The 20,432-nt window shown below is 36.3% G+C and overlaps 1 long non-coding RNA gene across 1 annotated transcript; it reads left to right on the top strand.

Annotated features, from left to right (window-relative positions):
* The first annotated feature begins 8,206 nt into the window (after positions 1-8,206).
* LOC149666691 (uncharacterized) lies at positions 8,207-9,381 on the top strand. Its single transcript, XR_016368280.1, has 3 exons — positions 8,207-8,248; positions 8,333-8,410; positions 9,261-9,381. It is a non-coding gene; the product is annotated as an uncharacterized LOC149666691 (long non-coding RNA).
* Positions 9,382-20,432: the final 11,051 nt, after the last annotated feature.

Below are 20,432 nucleotides of genomic sequence, written 5' to 3'. Positions count from 1 at the left end.
CATTATTTCCTTGTGTGGCCGGTAATAGTTTTTTCTGTGAAATTTATGTTTGTTTATATAGGACGAAACGTCATCGAGCGCCTTAACGGCGTCCTCAAGTCACGGTTTCGTTGCCTTGCTGGCTCAGGAGGCAAATTATGCTACCATCCGGACAAAGTGTGCCGCATTATAACAGCTTGTTGCATTCTTCACAACATGTGTTTGGCGAATAAGATAGGGTCATTCCATGTGATATGAGTCAAGTCGTTAACCATGGGTCGGCGGATTTTGATGAAATTTGGCACAAATGATCCTGTGGCTATTAGAAAAGAGAAACCGGAATAGTTTTTAAAACAATTTAGCGGTTTAATTTTTACGTCAAAATTTGTATCACCCCAGAAAAACGGTGTTTCTCAAAAGTCATTTTGGTACCTTTTAGAAAATCTGCAATAACTTTCTAGTTTTCTGTGCGAATTCAATCAAATTTGCATACAATACGTAATATAACCCAGGAAATTGATTATGCGACTAAAAATTAGCGTATCTAGTTTCGTTCACGAGTTAGAGAAGCATTTTTGAGAAAAAATAAATTTTCGGGGGTCTCGTTTTTGGGCCTATGGAGAAAAACGTCCAACTCGAAAAATCTCAAAAAATATCCTGAATTATAGAGCTCGAAGAGACCTTTCTAACGGTGTATTCATATATTAGAGTATTTTGTTCCTTATAGCCTAAATATTTAATTTAAATAAACACAAATGTTTCTTCAAAATATAAAATATTTATTTGCTTTAATGGTAAATTACGTTTTGATAAGAGCATGAAACATGTTTTGAACTTGCTTAGGGCAATCATCATCTGGTTAATAGTATCTTCTAGAATTGCTAGAAGCCTGTGGCTCGGGTAATTCGCATATAACATTATTAAGTGGTACAAGTTAAAGCGCTCGTCAGTTACCTTAGGCCATGTGAGCAAATTCGTCTGTGAGTCCCTCACCATAAATTTCAGCATGAAATCGCTTTCATCCTTAAAGGAGGCCGTCACAAGGGCCCTCCCTTGCCTGAGGATAATGGTATGTGAGATTGCTTGTTACTTTCTTTGCATACTCCTCATCAGTAGAACAATATGTACCTCTTTCGTAGAAGATGGTGCTGTCGAGAATGACGCAGTTGTCGCAATGCAGGACGACGATGATGCCCCTGCGAATGGGCAGGCTGCAGCGGCTGGTTATCGTGTCCGGCAACACCTCATAAACATCTGCGAAAACCAGTTATAATTCATTTTAACAGGAAGGTGTGTTTCAACGTGAAGCTTTATCAATGTCTAATTACATGGATGTGTTTGTAAGATACTGACACCTATATTTTGTAGGCATTGAGGTGTGCAGTAGGAAAGGGGGCCTGCCATCAAAACTCCCCGACTCGATTGCGACCGCAGTAGGCAAAGGGACCTGCGTCATCAAAACTCCCCGACCCGATTGCGACCGCAGTAGGCAACGGGACCTGCGTCATCAAAACTCCCCGACCCGATTACGACCGCAGTAGGCAACGGGACCTGCGTCATCAAAACTCCCCGACCCGATTACGACCGCAGTAGGCAAGAGGGCCTGCGTCATCAAAACTCCTCATGGGAAACGACGTGTGGCTACCTCCAAGTGGTGTTTCCCGGGTAACGCAAAGTGCCACACATGACCGCATACCCTGCACAATGACGGTATTGATTAATGCTTGCTTGAATTGATGACACGTTGGTAGAATAATAAATTATTTGTACTAATCGATAGATGGTAGTCATGGCGCAAGTGTGATGGAGAAGACGCAGAATCATAATGATGCATCGTATACTTCTGTGTGTGACGCAACTTGCGGTCATCGTTCTTCTCATATCTTTGGATAGGAATTCACGTCATTGACCACTTTACAATTGTTGAGCATGCCTTTCTGACAAGCGTACCAATGGTGCCTACAAGTGGTTCAGTAAAACACGTACTATCACAGTACCTTGCTTGAGAAAGACATATAATTAACGTCATGAAGCATGAAAGTACTGTGAATATCCAGTATCATTTGAAAAGAGTATCCGCTGTCATCGCTGTTCATTACAAAACGCTTCAAAGTTAATTGCAAGAAAATGTAGTCAAATATTTATTACGGTTGAAATTTGAACTGGTTTTGGGATTTGTGAAACCGTTGGATCATGTTGGATTAATGGTTGACTTTGGAAAGTCGTCTCATGTCAATATGTTATATTTCGGATTAAAATATATTAAACATACTCTTCGCTTTTTTTGTTGTTTTACGCATTTCAGTATTTGACCATTCCCTTGAGATTGTTCATACTGACCCACATGACTTTCTACAATTTCAAGGGCATATTCAACTTCTATGTACATTTTTGGCCCACCACAAACCCTGCACGGGGATCATTCTTAAAAGAGCAATATGTTATATGAGCTATTATCAGTAGTAAAATTATTTACATTCCACAAATAACTAATGAAAAAACCCCTGCAATGTCGTTTGAAATGGTTGTATAAAGGAAGATCCATAGTACTGCGCCATCTACCCTCTTATTTATTACTGACATTAGTTTTAAATTGGCATTATACAAGCAGAACACATTCATTCTTTAACTTGACTCTGAACTGTTAAGTTGACACAATGAAACGTTCGAACGTAGGTAGAGCTAGAACTCGTAAACCTAACTTCAGTGATAAGGAGTTAGGCGTGTTATGTACCATGTTGGAAACACGACGGGTATTTTGGACCGACAGTCCTATAACTCTATCGGGCCGATTGATCAGATTCGCTTTCGGCCCGACTGTTTTTTGGTGCTGGGCATTCTACGTCGTGGTTTGAGTTGAATATCCAACTTAAGGTGGTTTGAAGACGTTTACGGGCAATTAACCGATTCGGACTACCAACCACCTGTACCGACAATAAATCGACTTCAAAACGGATAGGAAATTCAGATAGGAATCGTTTTTCGCATTTTCTTCAACATCAGTCTTCTCAGCAACTTATAACCGATAAAATCCTCTTATTGCGATGTTCGTCAAGGTTCCTTTAAGTTAATGAGAATCGTCACTTACATAAAAATAAAAATTTTATTAAAAAATGTAATTTTTCTTGAAAAAGTGTAGATTTGTAATTTTTTATATTAATTTAGAGGAAATACATCGATCGAAAGATAGATCATTTGATTAAGGATTTAATAAAGAAAGTGATTAAAATAAAATTTGAATACTCAGTCAATTGATAAAATTCACTCGTATTGTTTGTTTTTCCCACTATCTCTTGTTTCTGTCCGATTGATAGAAATTAAAATATAGAAGCTCTTCCAAAGCAAAAACCCAATTATTAGTAGGAGGGCAATTAGGAAAATTAAATTTACTTTCTTCCTCCGATAATCCACAGTTTCTATAAACGTGATATTTCTTTAGAAAATTTTAATGGTTTACTCTTTTAAGTACCAAAATAGGTAATGAAGTCAAGTTTAAACTATTATAAATATAGTTTACTAAAAGAAAAGTTATTCACTTTCGAATAAAAATATTTTCTTGAAATAATTACCAACAATTTTAATTTAGTAAACATACTCGATCGTGAATAGAAGTCCTTGGACTGCGAAAATATGATATACAATAGACACAACCATAACCAAATGTTAGGGTAAAGATTTAATAAAAATAACTTCTTCTCAGTACCAAAAACTGGTAAAATTTATTCCTGCAGAATTAATATTAGGTCTTAGTATACGACGAGTATTCGATAAGGCTTCATTTCATTAAGCCTAGTAATTTTCCGATATTCGATTCAAAAACCATTATTCGCTTCTATATTCTTTAAGTAATTTACAGGGTAATTGATATTCGTCTCGATAGTAAAATAGCAGTAGTATTCGCCTAGCCTTATTTTACATGCATACATATCTATTAAAGCGAAAAATAAATTATATTTGCCATAACAACAAAGTTATGGTAAAAATGCCAACCGAAATGAAAAGAAAAGAAAATGTGCTAAGATAATGAAGTTAGATAAGAATCGACAGTTTTTAACTGTGACATGAGATCTTAGTTATCATTACCTAATATTAACGTTTTAATAGTTCATGCTGTCATGACATTGATATTATTCGTCATCTTTAAAAATGGCCACTAGCAAATGATTACCCTAAATTCTAAAAGAAAGATAAGTCATTCAAAGCTTTAATTCTCAACATGTGTAACAGGTATATAATTGAGTATGAGGTTTTTACATTCTAGTATATACATCAGCCTGAAGATCTGTTTACTAGAGTGGGATATAGAACGAATGAGGAAAAGTGAATCCCTGACCATTGACATGCGCGATAACAACTAAATATTTTATTTCCAACAGCATTACGCAGATGGCGGGAAAATCTACTCTTTGGCACGAACGTAAAATGCTTGATTTTTGAACATTGGTTTTGCAGAAACACAGAAATGGATGTATATTTTCCAAATACTACCAACGTTAGGAAACAATGTTTTAAATTTATCGTTGGAACGAGCAATGATGCCATAAAAAGATAATACCGGCACTTCCGTCTTTTGCTAGATAATGTCTTGTTCTATCAATATAAGAATAATAGTTTTCTAATAGCACTTCGTTTGCCTTATCGTTTTTCTCTGAATTGCTTTGGTAGAAATAATAAAGAAACTCCCAAATGCAGTTCCTTCAATTGAAGCCACAAAACCGACTGATGCATTCATAATATCTATGTCTGAGATGAATAAAAGAATGAACAGCGGAACTGTATAACAAGTTTGGATTTAATAACATCTCTTGTTTGATTGCAATCAGGATTGTTTTTGTTTTTTTATTGAGGTTAATTCCAGGATGAGGAGAGAAGTCTTAGTAAAGTGCGGCGCTAGAAGTTAATTGAATTGGTAGAAAATCGTAAATAATCGCCATTATGAAGTAGAATGAATGAATGTTAAAGATGGTTTGTTTCGGCTATATTTATGGAAAGTTAAGACCATAACAAAACAAGTTTAACATTCTCTCTGTTTCAATGTCGTGATTATTTACACTTTTGGTGACTCAATTGACTCCAAGAACAGCATTTTACAAAGACTACTTTCCTCATTATGGAATTAACTGCTAAAATTCAGAGAAAAATTATCCTTCAAACAAAACAGCTATTAGAAAACTGTTAGTCTTTCATTGAGTAGTATAAGTGAATTAAAAAAAGCAGTTTTTTACAATGTTTGTAAATGGACATTGACGATAAAAATAGGCCAATACCTTCAATATGAAGAAACATAGTATGATTCGCTCTAACGCATAAAGCCTGGTTCCCACTTGGCGAAAACAGGGCGAAAATTGAGCGCGAAATGATCAACGCGATAGAATTGAGCGAATTTTTCATATTCGCCGCCAAAAAAATCACTTTCGCGAAACGGAGCGACTTGTTCTATTTTTTTAGTCAAGGCGAAAAAGGAAAAAAAAATCGTCCTTGAAACAACCAATCAAAACCTAGATCCCTCCCTGTCCTCTCTCTTGAACTCTTGTGGTGTCGTCTGCTCAATCATTTCGGGTTTTATTTTAGGCCTAATTCTCGCAGTCTCGGTTTGTTTTACCTTCAAGGCTTAACAGTTTGCTCAATCGAACCCTCGGAGAGTAATTTACAATTTATGTAATAAAAATGGAGTCGCAACCGCGGATTAAAAAGCACAGAGAAAAAATTTCCCTAAATACTGAATTATTTGTGGAAGAGGTTAGGAAAACTCCGTATTTGTATGACCCTATCGAGTCTGATTACAAGGATATTAGAAAGAAGGACAATCGCTGGGACGTCATCGCAGAAAAATTCAACATAACAAGTAAGAGCTGAGAGTTTAATTAAACTCGTTTCGGATTTCAACCCGTTTGTTTATTTAATCATTTTAATGCATGGTGGTTGACAATCGCTCAATTCATGTCAACGCTTTGCGTGGTGTAATAATATGTAAACACAAATTTCCATAGTAGTAGCCCAGAAAAAATGGAAAGGTTTGAGAGACACTTACATGAAACTAAAACGGGAAAAAGAGATTAGTACTAGGAGTGGAGCTGGTACTAATGAGATGAAAAATCCCAAATGGAGAATGTACAGCATTTTAGAGAGTGTTTTGTGCGAGTCTTTGCAGCGTAGAGAGTAAGTTGTATTTTGGATTATAATCTCAATAATTAATTCAAAGCAAACATTTTTTATATAGTTCAGCATCAAACTGTGATTTGGAATTAATAAGGGACAATATTTCCACTGAACAAAAAGCTAATAAAGCAGCTTACAAAGAACAAAGCCAATTAGCTAACCAATTATTGAATCAAATGGAAAATGTCTGTGACTATAGTGATCTCAGTGAGAATGAGGATCACCTGGAAAATATTAGCGCCGTTATGTCTGCAGATACTTTGGGGTTTGAGTTTTTTCACAATCTTTGTGCAGTCTGTCCTTTCCTACTATGGAGAGTTAATTATGCGTTGCTTTATGGTACTTCATTATTGCATACGTTTCTAATTAATGTTTTCCTTTAGGGTTACTATTGATATAGATTCAAACGTATCAGTAAATAATAGAAATGAGAACACAACATCTGATTTTCACCAACAAAGAAACGAAACTTGCGCATCTGAAAGTGAGAAGCGCAAGATATATGATGCCCCTAAAAGTTCCACCAACAAGCGCAAGATAGCTTCGGAAATGAGTTCACTCATTTGAGTTCCGAATTGGGCATTACGCTTTCTTATGGTAGATTTAGTTTCTTATTGCGTAGCTTAATTCCGAAATTAGAAAGAGAAAATACCCCCGCATCACTCTGGCTTCCGAAATTGCCGATATCAACCATTTTGAACCGATAATGGGAGTCGCATAAGCCCATGAGAATTATACTGAATGTGCCCTTGTAATTGAAAAATTTCGAGCCAGTTTTAGCTGGACATTCGATTTGTACATGTTTTCCATCTATTGCTCCCAGACAATGTGGTAAATCCCATGTATCCTCAAAACCAGGTGCTATCTCGAGCCACTCATTAATTGACTTGGGAAATTGTAGGTATGTAGGAGAAAGAACCTCCCACATTCCTTGACACGTTTCTTTTATTATTTTGCATATTGTTGATCTTTCTAGCCGAAAACCAAAGGAGAGGCTAACTTGCGTATCACCGCTAGCTAGAAACCTAATGACAGAATTACGTGTATAACTTACAGGTTAGCTAAAACTTACAATTACCCATAACTACCGTAGGGTGAGAGCCAGTCTTTCATCAGCAGAAACAGCTTCTCGGAACCTAGTATTCTTTTTTTCTATCTTTGGCTTTATCAAGGTTAATATAGTATCAAACTGTTCAGGTGACATCCTGAAAAATCTATTCAGAAATAAAACTTTATAGAATCCGAATTCAAGTTCTGATATTTCATTATTTCTTACCTGAAGAAGCTTTCACGGTCACCTTCTCTCATTTCCCGAATGAGATTTTTAAAATAACCTTGTTCAGGCCTTTTGCGAAATATGTCCCTAACCCAAAAGCGTCTAGCTTTCGAAGCGATGAATTTGTTATAAACAGTGTAAATTAACATTATGTTAATTAGCGTTAAATTCAACCTTGCAGCATTTTCATAATTTATGTTTTCCACTTTCAAGCCGTACGAAAAGAATAATAGGCTTAACGTTAGCTTAAAATAAATTTCGCGCGCGCGCCCGATCGATCGGTTCAAAATTCGCGCCAAATGGGAACGGAGGCTCTGGCGAATAAATTATCGCCAAGAAATTTCGCTCAGCGATAAATTATTTCGCGTACTTTTATTCGCCAAGTGGGAACCAGGCCGTAAAAAATAACCGTACTGTCTAGTACCTTTAAAGGTATTTTTCGATGCATCCCCAGACGTACCTATAAAGGTACTACAAAATACCGTTGTGTAAAGGTACTCTAAAATACCTCTTTATCAAGGTATTTTTGAGGACTACAAGGTATTTTGTGATACCGAAATAGGTATCATTTAAACCCGAACAAGGCAACAAAGGTCAGAATAATACTTTAAAATTTTGAAAGGTACTCCTTATTACCGAAAAGGGTACCTGTTAATACTCAAAAAGGTTAAAAAATATACTTTTAAAGGTATTTTGAGCTACCGAATTAGGTGTCAAATAAAACCCACGAACAGGTCTAAATTATATTTTCGCGCCATCAGAAATATTGGCGGCACATTTGAAACCGGTAAGCTTTTCCTTAATTACCACGGGCTTGAATCATTCTCAGACAAGGTAGGCAATAGACAACTTCGATGTTACTGAGACGGAAAGACGCGAGGGTAAATTTTGCCTTCCATCTCGTCTTTTACGCTGTAGGCTCGCAGTACGAGTGTAAAATTTTGCCATCCATCTCGCCTTTTAGTGTCTGTGCTGTAGGCTTGCAGGATCATGAAAGTAAGCAAGTAGGGATGTCAAAAACCGCCCGGTTTAACCGAAAACCGGTTTTTTCAATCCCGGAGCACCGGTTTTTACCGGTTTTTTAATTCTTCGGTTTTAACCGGTTTTTTAAAATGAAAACCGAAAACCGAATCGGTTTTTTTAATTCACAGAATTAAAAGTTTTCCATTTCCGTCACTTAATGTTACTTAGCTTCGGTTGGCTGCTAACAATCTACCACCATGGAGTAATATCAAAGGAGACATAGATGCGTATAATGCAATTTTAAAGGAACTTTCGTTCTCACTCCAAGAAAATTACTCCATCTATCGAGTAATTTTTCATTGGCCTATTCTAGAATGCCAATGGAAAACGGCATTACTTAACACCTATTGGTACTAACAGGAATACGTACTAACTAATCGGTACTAATAGAATAATTTAGGTTGAGAGGGGGAGTGAACTGTGTATCCTCTACGTTAGGAGCAACTTTGTACTAGAGAATACTATTTGCCCCCGGAAGGGAAGGGGAGAGGGGATATCACTAAGGTAAGAGATAGAGGGTTATGACGTTGCCGTATATGGGAAAGATATTACTTTATATTTGGTCTTTGAGTTTACGTTGGAGTATCGCATTTTTCAACATTTATCATAAACGACCGGTTAAAAACCGGTTTTTGATAATCCGGTTTTTTTGTCCAGTTTTTTGAATCGGTTAAACCGGCCATTTAAATATACCGGTTAACCGAAAACCGGTTTTTTTCTGGGAAGTTAACATCCCTATAAGCAAGGGATCAACCGCTATAGATTTCCCCAAGTTTTGCTTACCCCTTGTTAAGGAAGGTGTGGCACTGTTACATTATAATAGTAATTGAGGGTCACATATTCATGGATATTTTCTGAATGGGGACTCAAGGCGTACGCTCGGATTCAAACCTTTATATTAATTATGTATACCTTATATCATAATTGTACCACATTTAAATGATGTAACGTATGCTTATGTACATAACTGTAGAAGAAAATAATTAATTTTAATTATATCTATTTAAATATTTAAGAAAAACCACTAGCTAGGATGCTTGCGAGTGAAATTTAAATATCGGGTAGAAAACCACTACCCTATTAAGTGGAAAACATAAACCTAAACCTAACCGAAACTTTTCTTTATGCTTATATATAATATTCCAACAGAGATTCCTTCTGCGCTGTCATTACTAGTGCTAATGGTGATGTGAGCAGTGTTAGAGAATTTGGGCTAGAAGCATTATATCATGTATTTTACTTTACTCTAGTAGTGTTAGAAATAATCAGCAGGCCGGAGCTAAAAAATCCCTCTAACGGGATCTATTAAGTCCTTTTCTACATCCAGGGTACGATAAAATACCGCTAGAAGCGCTGAAACTCTAAAAGGTTTCATTACATACCTTATTTTCCCAAAATACCTTTTTCGAAATCATTTAATACCCGCACTGTGAGACAACTAATAGAATACGTTCATGGGTACTAAAAAGGTCGCGGACGTATTTTGTAGTACCTTCAAAATACCTTTTTTTTAACAGTGAAGACTTCACAAATCGTTAAAATTATTTTTAGAAAATAGATTCCGCATGATCGTCATGTTTAGTTATTGCATAATGTAAACTCCCATAGGAAGGAAAGTATAGTGACCGCCAATGTATGTCCTACACATATGTACCCGTAAGGGGTATGGGTATGCTTAATCTCTCTTATTTCTTTTATTATAACATGAAAATCGTTTTAAATCATTATCATACCTTAGTTAAGCGGCCTCATTAAGAGTGGTTACTACCCCGTCTCTGCAAGGATTATTTAAAATGTCTAAAGATAAAACGCACACACAGATTTCTATAGTAAGGCAATGTTTTGTAGTTGTTCCGAAATTTTAACCCATCCCCCTCTTCTCCACCTACTGTTTTGGTGCGTCAAACGGAAAAAATAGCGATATGGCGCCACCTATCTTATTATCGCGAAAGCTTAGACGAAAAAGAAATAGTTTTCGAAAGCATGCGGTATAGTTCTTGTTCGAATTGTTAACGGTCGTTAAGAAAATTTAGAACAAGGTTCAAAAATGAGATGAGTTTCTAAAGATCATAACTTAATTTTATTAATAGACAAGACCAAGGCTAAAAGTTTATTAATATTATTTGAAGATTAAAGCAACAATCCTTGATTAAAGCAAACATTCAGTTCAAGAATATATGAGGTGAGTTTACATTTGTTTAATAGGCAAGGTTTGAGTAGATCTGCTAGAGCAGACGAGAGTGACAAAACTTTCAAGAACCCGATCACGTGTTGGCGCTTCGAAATAAATGGCTTTCCGGTTTGCCGATTGCGCCCGCTAGGTACTGTTTGGAACATCTACCTTCGATATTACCCCTCTGCGTTTTATCCTTAGACATTTTAAATAATCCTTGCTACACCGAAGAAGAAAATTCTTCAATTGTATACCCTTCCAATTTCACCACCAAAGAAGTAAGTAGAAAATCAATCTATTTTGGCTGCCACAATTTAATAATGTTGTCTTCGTTTAAAATTCACTTTTTAAAAAAAATTCTAAATGTGAAGAAGCCTTTGATAATCTTTTAAAGAATGAACAAATAAAAACATAGAAGAACTGATCATTGTGATCAGGTTAAATATAAGCGTTATTTGATTTCAAAAATGGGAAAATATCCCAATAAATTAGGATATGAACCATCCTCACGAGTCGCGCAAATGGTTAATAAGGCATTGGGCCGTGAAGTATGTAAAGTGAACCAGTTGGAAAGGCAAGACGGAAAATTTGTCACTACCCCGAAAAAAAAATTCTTCCATTAAATACCCTTCCAATTTCACCACCAAAAAAGTAAGTAGAAAATCAATCTATTTTGGCTGCCACAATTTTATAATGTTGTCTTGGTTTAAAATTCACTTTTAAAAAAATTTCTAAATGTGAAGAAGCCTTTGATAATCTTTTAAAGAATGAACAAATTAAAACATAGAAGAACTGATCATTGTGATCAGGTTAAATATAAGCGTTATTTGATTTCAAAAATGGGAAAATATCCCAATAAATTAGGATATAAACCATCCTCACGAGTGGCGCAAATGGTTAATAAGGCATTGGAACGTGAAGTATGTAAAGTGAACCAGTCAGAAAGGCAAGACAGAAAATTTGTTACTACCCCCAAGGATTATTTAAAATGTCTAAGGATAAAACATTTCCATATCTGGGTAAATAAGTTTGTTAGTAGTCCTCCTCTTGACTCGGAGAGGTAATATTTTGGTTTCCCAACTTGTTTGTGTTTAGTCTCGTCAAGTCTATTTATTCTTATGATATCGGTGTGTATGAAATAACAGAAGATTTTGGCATTACCAGATTACTACCCCCTCAATATATACTAGAAAACACGTGAAAGCCCTGAATTTAAAGCATTCTATAGTTTTCCCCTGATGTTTTACTTTTTTGGGTTGCCGCTGCAGGACGAAATGAGAAGATACTTACAAGACAGGGGAGAAGTATATAGTCCCGAAGATTTTAATTTTAAGCCGACAGTGTAAATTGCACCAAACGTCATTGAAGCCCATTGTATAGAAATTCCATCAACCTTCGAACAGGCTACAAACAGTAAAGAAAAAGCGAATTGGAAAAAGGCTATGGAAACAGAACTAACAACTATAAAGGAACGGAATGTATGGGAACTAGTGGAGAGACCAGATAATAGGAGTATTATTGGAAGCCGCTGGGTCTTTGACGTGAAGCGTAAGGCATCAGGGAAGATTGTCAGATATAGAGCAAGATTGGTAGCTCGGGGATTTACTTAGAAAGCGGGACAAGACTATTACGATACCTATGCTCCAGTAGTTAACTTCACACTGGTTCGATTGTTCATTTTTATATTTGTGGTATGCTTGAGATGGGTACATATACAGGTCGATGTAAAAGGAGCCTATTTATATGGCAAGTTGGACGAAGACATCTATGTAACGCAACCCATTGGATTTGTGGAACCCGGGAAGGACGATTGGGTATGGAAGTTAAAAAGAGCCTTATATGGGCTAAAACAGAGTGGCAGACAATGGTTCTCTGAATTAGACGCTACATTACTCAACTTTGGATGTACGCGATTAAAAGCGTGTAATTGTATATACACCTATGGATGTGATGCACTAATTATATGTTGATGATATTATAATTTTGGCCAAAACACTAGAAGAATGATGTTACGCGACTGCTCAATAACCATTATGAGCTTACGGTTCTCGGAAATTTACATTATTTCCTTGGTGTGGAATTTGAGTTCCTACAAAATGGTTCGCTACGAATACATCAAGCGAATTACATAGAGAAACTCAAGGGGGAATTCAAGATTGAAGAAACGAGTAAGAAGTTGCTAGTTCCACTTCCAACGGACATCATCTTAACAAGGAAAGATAATCACACAACTACAGACTCGATAGAACAATCGTATCGAAGATTAATAGGATCATTGAATTACCTATCCCAACATACAAGACCTGATATAGCGTTCATTGTATCAAGCTTGTCACGGTTTACGTCAAGTCCTGGGAAGAAGCATCTAACTTATTTAGAAAATGTATTGAAATATGTCTTTGATACCGCAGAGTATAGCTTAACATATATTCCTTCAAGTAAGCTCAATTTAGAGGTATACTCCGACTCATCATGGGCCTCAGATGTTGATGACCGGAAATCGACAAGTGGGTTATTGGTCAACATCAGCGAGAGCCCCATATACTGGAAATCAGTTAAGCAAACAGTTGTAGCGCTTTCCTCAATGGAGGCAGAATATGTTGCCATGGCCGAAGCATCAAAAGAACTTGTGTGGATCAATCGTGTCATATTGGAAATAGAACAGCTCATTGGCAATGCGAGAGATGAGCATCTTCCAATTATCAAGTGTGACAACCTTTTGTATAGAAAATAACAGATCAAAACATATAGATATAAAATTTCATTATATTCGCGATTGCTTAACGAAAAGATTGTTTAATATTGGATATGTAAACACTAACGATAATTTAGCTGATTTATTTACAAAAATATTGTCGAAAAGAAAGTTCCAAGAATTTTGTCTCAAATTATTCTCTTATTTCTTTAACCCAAATCAACATTTGAATCTCCCGCGAAAAACTTACCCAAATGTACGTCACTTCCTCTTTCATTGCATGTTTTTATTTCAGCATAAATTACACTAAGGCAGTAAATTAGTTACCTACGATAAATTAATATATTACTTTAAAATTAGAATTTTATTCATTATAAAACTTAGCTTTTCCTGAAGGTTTTGAACCGTTTAATTGAAATTATTTAAACTATTAGTGATGATCAATTGGCCAATATCGTAAATTAACCGATGTCAATACCAATTTATTTAAAATCAATGAAACGAAAATATCAACATCAAACAATTATCCATTGGAAAAGATATCAAAGCCATTCTTTAATTTCTCAGAAAGACTTTATTGCCGAGTGGCTTCTCCCTCGTCAATTGTCCCGTTTAGGGACTAAAATTTTTGCTCCGCCAGATGGCGTGTGCAAAAATAAGAACGAAGTTTTGCTATGAGAATGTACTAATTTAGTATTTTTAGTATGGTTTCGAGCTTTCAACTGAATAGAATTAGATTAAGTATAGATTAGAACTAAAAAATGTCAAGTAGTTGTCAAATCAAACCGAATTTATTTTTTAAAGAATTTCGCCACTTCCCCCAACTCTCCTCTCTAAATACATGTCAAAACCAACGTATGGAAAGCTACTATCGGGAAATGAACATATGCAATTTTTTAATTCGAAATATCCGTAACTTAAAGTATCACAAATCTTCAGTTTTGATTGACCTGATGATCCTGCTTTAAAATCGGTTGGTTCATACCAATTACACAGGACACCAATTTTTTTCGAGTCTTTTAAGTTAGCATATGTACTTGAGTAACTTCTACTTAAACTCTCGTTTTACCAATTAAATAGGAGAACTGAAGAATTATGTATATCAGAAAATTCTTTTCGTACTTAAAAGCACAGAGATCGCCTATATGCACGGTTTCTGATTTTGTGGATATCTCGTATCTATTAAAATCGCTGGGAGTTCCGGTAACTGCGGTTGCACATTGGTCTCTCACGCGAAGGAGCCTATCATTTGATAGATTTTCGGTGGAGTTTAACAACCATAAAGCCGTTTTCTTCCTTATATGAACAGTTTTATCGTTAATTATAAATTCTGTAAATGGTGACGCTTCACTAAGTCTTTGGTTCAAGTTGCTTCCTTCAGTCTTTTGATTTACAAGTTCATATTGTGGAAGGGATGTGCATCCGCTTTCATCTAATTTCTTTGCAAACTTAAGACCGCCACCATTAGTTGCGCCTAGAACTATAGTTTACAAATATTCTGCGAGACCACTGGGGTCATCTTCAGCCGTTTCTTCTATAGGTGGTGATGGGTACGTCAGTGGAAATGTCTTCGTCGTCATCTAAGAAATGTCTCTGGGTCGCCAGTGGTGAAACAGTTTTTCTCTTGATTTTTGATGGCTTATGAAATACAGTTTTGACCAGCTCTTTATCTGATACGACGGCCACTTCTCCCTTTCCAAGTAAAGAAACCGATTCTATGGCTATTAATCTAGCCCCTTGAATGGCTTCGGATATTTCTCTGGCCGTAGGTATCAAAAAGTCGCTTGAAGAGGATTGTTCCGCAAAGCGTTTACCATCTTTTTTTTGTTTTGGAAATATGAAAATATCTTCGCAACCTAACTGAACCTGCACGTCAAGTCGATGCACGCGATTTAAAAGTTCCAGAAGTGAGAAGTTTGTTATGGTTGAGAAGACGGTTGACATACTTCTCGCTGCCCTAAATGTCTTCTCGCATGGTTGAGATCCAATGAGGTGGGGTTGCAAAGTTTTCTTCCCGTCATTTGTCGTCAAACATTGGGTGATAAGACTGTGTGCGTTGAGCTCAATGCAAGTATAACACTTGGATGTTATAAAGTTATCCATCAAATTATAAAACTCAGAATTTTCAGTCCAGTATCTCCAAAATCGTAAAACAAAATATGCCCACCACATGTCTTGTATTCGCTCTATTAGAGATATTTCTTTGTTCAAGAAAGATCTCGTAATTGCTCTCATTATCTTCAAGTATAAAAAGGTTCCTTTACTGTTGGGAACCTTTTCCAATAAAATCTTTTCGGTAGTATGGGACATCATTCGTTCAACTGAAGCAAAATTTTGTTTGTCTTTCGGACTTAAATCGCTGTCATTCAGTCCGTGTTCGGCTTTCGAACAGGAAGTTACCAATATTTTGAGGTGCGAAACTGAACAGATTTCACATCCCATAGGCAACACGACAGAAGGTTTAAGCATCCTACTCCGAAGTTTTGCTTCAATATGGTAAAAAAGGGCGGCCCATTTTAATTCCTAGGTACCAATCCCAGTCACTCGAAAACTGTAAGGAGTTTTCCGTGAAGATTTTATCAAAGATCCTCGACTCATTTACCATTGCCTTGAGGAGCCTCGGGTCTCCATCACTGGCAAAGGACATAACTGTTATTCCTACTTTTGAGCATGCCGAAATTAAAAATCTCCACCTGTTAGTCACGTCTATATTAAAAAACTTATTATCAGTCCCTTTTATGCACAAACAAATTGACGGAGTGTTGGGATGTAACGGTTGCGCGACGTAGACATAAACAGTGCTGGCCTTTGGTTTTTTTGAAATACTCTTTGACACGATCGTAGGATGATAAAATCATGGTTTTTTTCATTGGGGAAGCCGTTACTCTTGAGTGGTTTCACAAAACCTACGCAACTATTTGTACTTTGGTCGTAATCAATTCTTTCACAAATCCGCGTCCCATCTTCACTTATAGAAACACATTTGTGTGGCACTTTGTACCGCTTAATATGGTCTAATAATGCTTTTACTCTAATTTCGCCTTCTTTAATCGGTATTCGATCTTCGAATAGGTATCGCCTGACCTGTCGAAGCGAAGGTAAAGCGGATGGCATGTTCTTAGAGAAAAATGAGTAAGTTAGTGGTCCAGCTAAAATAAAACAAGTTGGGAAAACCAAAATTTTACCTCTCCGTGTCGAGAAGATTATACAAACTTAAAAATCCAATGAAAACGTCGACCTTTCTGCCCCCATCCTTTCCCGAGCTTTGCGCTTCCGCATTTCATCCTTACCCTCAACATTATCTTCCTCCATTTTACATACAAAAATCAAATACACACAAAAAGAAGCGGAAAAAACCTGCTGGCTCTTTACAACCACTTAATTTGACTTAATATCCAACTTCCAAACACAAATATTTACTTTTAGATAAATTGACAACCTACAAGCAAAGAAAAATTCTCTAGAATGGCTCCCGCAAATTTTAAAGGTCTATTTTCAACTAGGTGGGCGTATCTGATTAGATTTAAAATATATATTTTTGAAATTTTTGTCTGGCTGTTATCTACACCTAGATGGTTTTCAGTCAAACAAACAAGGAGCATAAACACAATAGTGGAAGCTTCAGTCTTATTTAAAACATGTAAAACAATTATCATCTCTGCAAATAGCTTACACATGTCTTTTTTACCAATGCCCAATCGTTTGGATTTTTCTAAAGCAATCTCAGCACCAAAAAATATTTTTTGATACAAAATAAATGTTTCATATTCTCATTAAGAATAAAGCAAGAGGATAAAAAAGGTCTATCCTCTCGTAATTTTTTAAGCTTTTATCATGATTACTCTATACAACAGTAACAAGGAGTATAAACCCATTAGTGGAAGCAGTATTTTTTTCCGAAATGATCTCGCTTATGTTTATCCTATCTAGACTTCGCTAAAAACGTATAACTCCTACGTAAAATATTAATAGACAGGCAAGGATTCATACCGTTAAAGAAGGAGCGCAATATTATCCATATTTTCATTTCATATACAGAGAACAGAAATTATTATGTCTCTGAAAGGAGCTTCCCAATTTTGTTGTTGTTTTGAAAAATATATCGCAATGCACGGGCCTTGATAGATATAGGAGGCAATGAATGAAATATATCACAATGCACGGGCCTTGATAGATATAGGAGACAATGAATGAAATTTATCACAATGCACGGGCCTTGGTAGATATAGGAGGCAATGATAATCTCTCTCTTTGCACGAGAGGTTTATCTTTAATATTTAAATAAATATAATTATTTATAATTATTTTATTCTTCAATAATTAACATTAATAATAGTTAAATCGTTTAAAATATAGTTATACCTATTATCTTCTCAAACTTTGCTAATATTGACGTTTAAATTGAAGCGTACCCCTCTTACCCGATTCTTTTAAAATTTTGGTATATATATGGAAATTGTTTCCCTTATAATAGTAAGAAATAATGCTGGGAGTATCGAAGATTTTTGGTATCGATACCGGTATCGAGTACTGAATATTGTATTCGATACCGGGTATCGGTATCGGAGAAAAAAATACTCGATACCCAAAGTATCGAGTACTTTTTTTTAAAGCGCCACCTATGATAGATTTTGCGTATTTAATTATAATAAGCTTTGTAATTAGTTTTTTTTCTCGGAAAACCATTGCTGCAATATTTTAACATTTAATTTAAATTTCTTTAATCTAATTTTTAAGATGTGATTTTAATTTAGTTAGAGCTATTCACATAAATTTTCTGTACGCCTTTTAAGTTCGGTACGAAAGCTTGAATCCTTTGGAATATAATAAAATAGATTGCATCACACCTCAGAGTAAAATTTCTGGACATTTAGACTTTGGAAAATAATTTTTATAAAACAATATCCACTCTAGAAAGCTAGAATCCTTTTAAGTATAATAAAAACACGTGGAAACGCGTCTAAGTTAAATTTCAGGTCGTTTGTGTCAAAAGAACGAAGGAACTGGCCAAAAAACATACCTCCTCCTATAGAACTTAATATTAATTTTCGGTTACTCCGAATTTTCTTCAAAAGTCGCGCTTATATATGTAAATCCAACTCTTTGAACGGGATTCTATAGCACGAGCAGCTTGCGTCGTTTTGTGCGCGATCGAATGGGCTATGGTTGAAGAAGCTACGTCTGACGTCAGTCTACTCTAGGGATGGAGTATAGAGACTAAACTATGTCGACGAGAGAAAAATTCACGTGTTAAAATATAAAGCAAATGATTGGCCGCAAGTTTCAAAAATAAACCTTCCTTCGATTCCAGGGGGAAAAGATAGGGGGATAAAGTACTCGATGCTTCGGATTTTTCGAAAGTACTCGATACCAGTATCGGATCCCAAAAACGGTACTCGATACCGGTATCGAAAGACTGAAGTACTCGATACCAAGTTGGCATCGAGTAGTATCGAACAGCCCTAGTAAGAAAAAAGCGCAATTGCGAAAACCTTTGGTGGCCGATCCCACCTTAGGGAGGCTAGACGTTTCTCGTAACCCTAACTGATCACCGCGTATATCCTATAACCAAATAACCATACGATGATAATGGAGTAGAAGCCAATGATACAGATTGGTGTCCAAGTGGAATGGACGAAGACCAGAAGATGGTGGTGATTAGAAGCCAGTATGCACAGACTGGTGTCCATGTGGGATGGACGAAGACCAAACATGGTGGTGTTAGAAGCAAGTGCAGACTGGTGTCAATGTGGGATTGACAAAGAACAGAAGATGATGGTGTTGGAAGCCAGAAAAGTACCACACTGGTGTTCATGTGGGATGGACGAAGGCCAAACATGGTGGTGTGAGAACTCAAGTATAGAGTAGCCAACGGAGAGAAATACAATTTTCCGAATTTCTGTGAACTGTCAATGCGGTCCGGAAATTGGGAACACGTTTGCTCCGATACGCAATCTGCGAACGCGGTCACGTGGGTGTAACAGCGGACAGACAGACAGATAGACAGACAGATCCTCTCCTGGACTACGTCACACGGAGAGGTAAAAACGAAAATATAACTCCTGTCCGGAAATTCAAAAGAACCTTATCAAATTCTAGGTATAAAATCAGTTTTTTAACAACACAATCTAGAAGGAAAATATTAAAGAAAATAGGCAGTGTCGTAGTTGGTTAAGAAAGAAACTCCAAGATTTAGAAAAGAAGTTAGTTGAAGCGAACCTTCATAAAATGATACCCTACATCGTGAAATGCTTGAAGCTGTAGCGGCAATGAAAGAAAGGGGACAGACTGACATCGAAAACTTATTTGTGGAGGCCTCTTCTAAGAATAAAATGTTAGGTATAGCATTGAGAAAGGCGTTGAAAATGGATACTCAACACACTGAGCAGAATGGTTTCATGAAAGATCAAGAAATTTGCAAAAAAAGGTTCGAAAGGAAATCGCTGGAGTCCACTCACGTACCAAATAGCCCAGAGCATATTTTGTCGTTCTCCAGTTGCATTTGAAATATTCGAATTACCAAGCGTGCATACTCTTAGGGCAAAGGCTAGGAAAATCCCAAGTGACCAGGGCATTGACTTAAAGTTTTACAGTCTCAAGCTGACAGATTTGAGGTGCATAGTGAAAAATACCCAGAACACGCTAAACCTCCCAAAGAAGGCATCCTTATTTTTGAAGAGGTAAATTAAGAGGCAAATTGATTTGAAACTCTCAAAAACGATCAATACGTTGGTGCTCATTTAGATTCGAGAGATTGGAAGTTCTTTACAAAGATTCAAAGAACCGATCGTTCTTGAAGCTGAGTATGTTTTGCAGTTCCTCCGGAGTGCAGCAATTACCAAAATTGATATTATTGGACCATATTTCATGTTTGCTAAGCTAGTATACCATTCTGTTAATTCCAATACAATTATGCGCTGTATAAGGGCCTTAAACACTGTCTGGATAGAAACAATGGTTCTTGTATGCGACGGTGGTTCTTCCAAGTTATCTTCTTTACGCCAAAGTTTTGGTGTTACGAGCGAACACATACCATAATCAGAGAGCAGAAATGAGAAATATGACTTTAGAATTATACCTAAATTTAAAAATCCATTTATCATTGACCGCTACGTGCATTGGATAAT

Source organism: Phalangium opilio, unplaced genomic scaffold (genome assembly GCF_054372755.1).
Source record: "Phalangium opilio isolate 3A_F unplaced genomic scaffold, DU_Popi_V2 ptg000060l_1, whole genome shotgun sequence".
NCBI classification, from domain to species: Eukaryota; Metazoa; Arthropoda; class Arachnida; order Opiliones; family Phalangiidae; genus Phalangium; species Phalangium opilio.
Note: the sequence above shows the minus strand (reverse complement) of the source record. Positions and strands in the feature narration are given on the sequence as shown.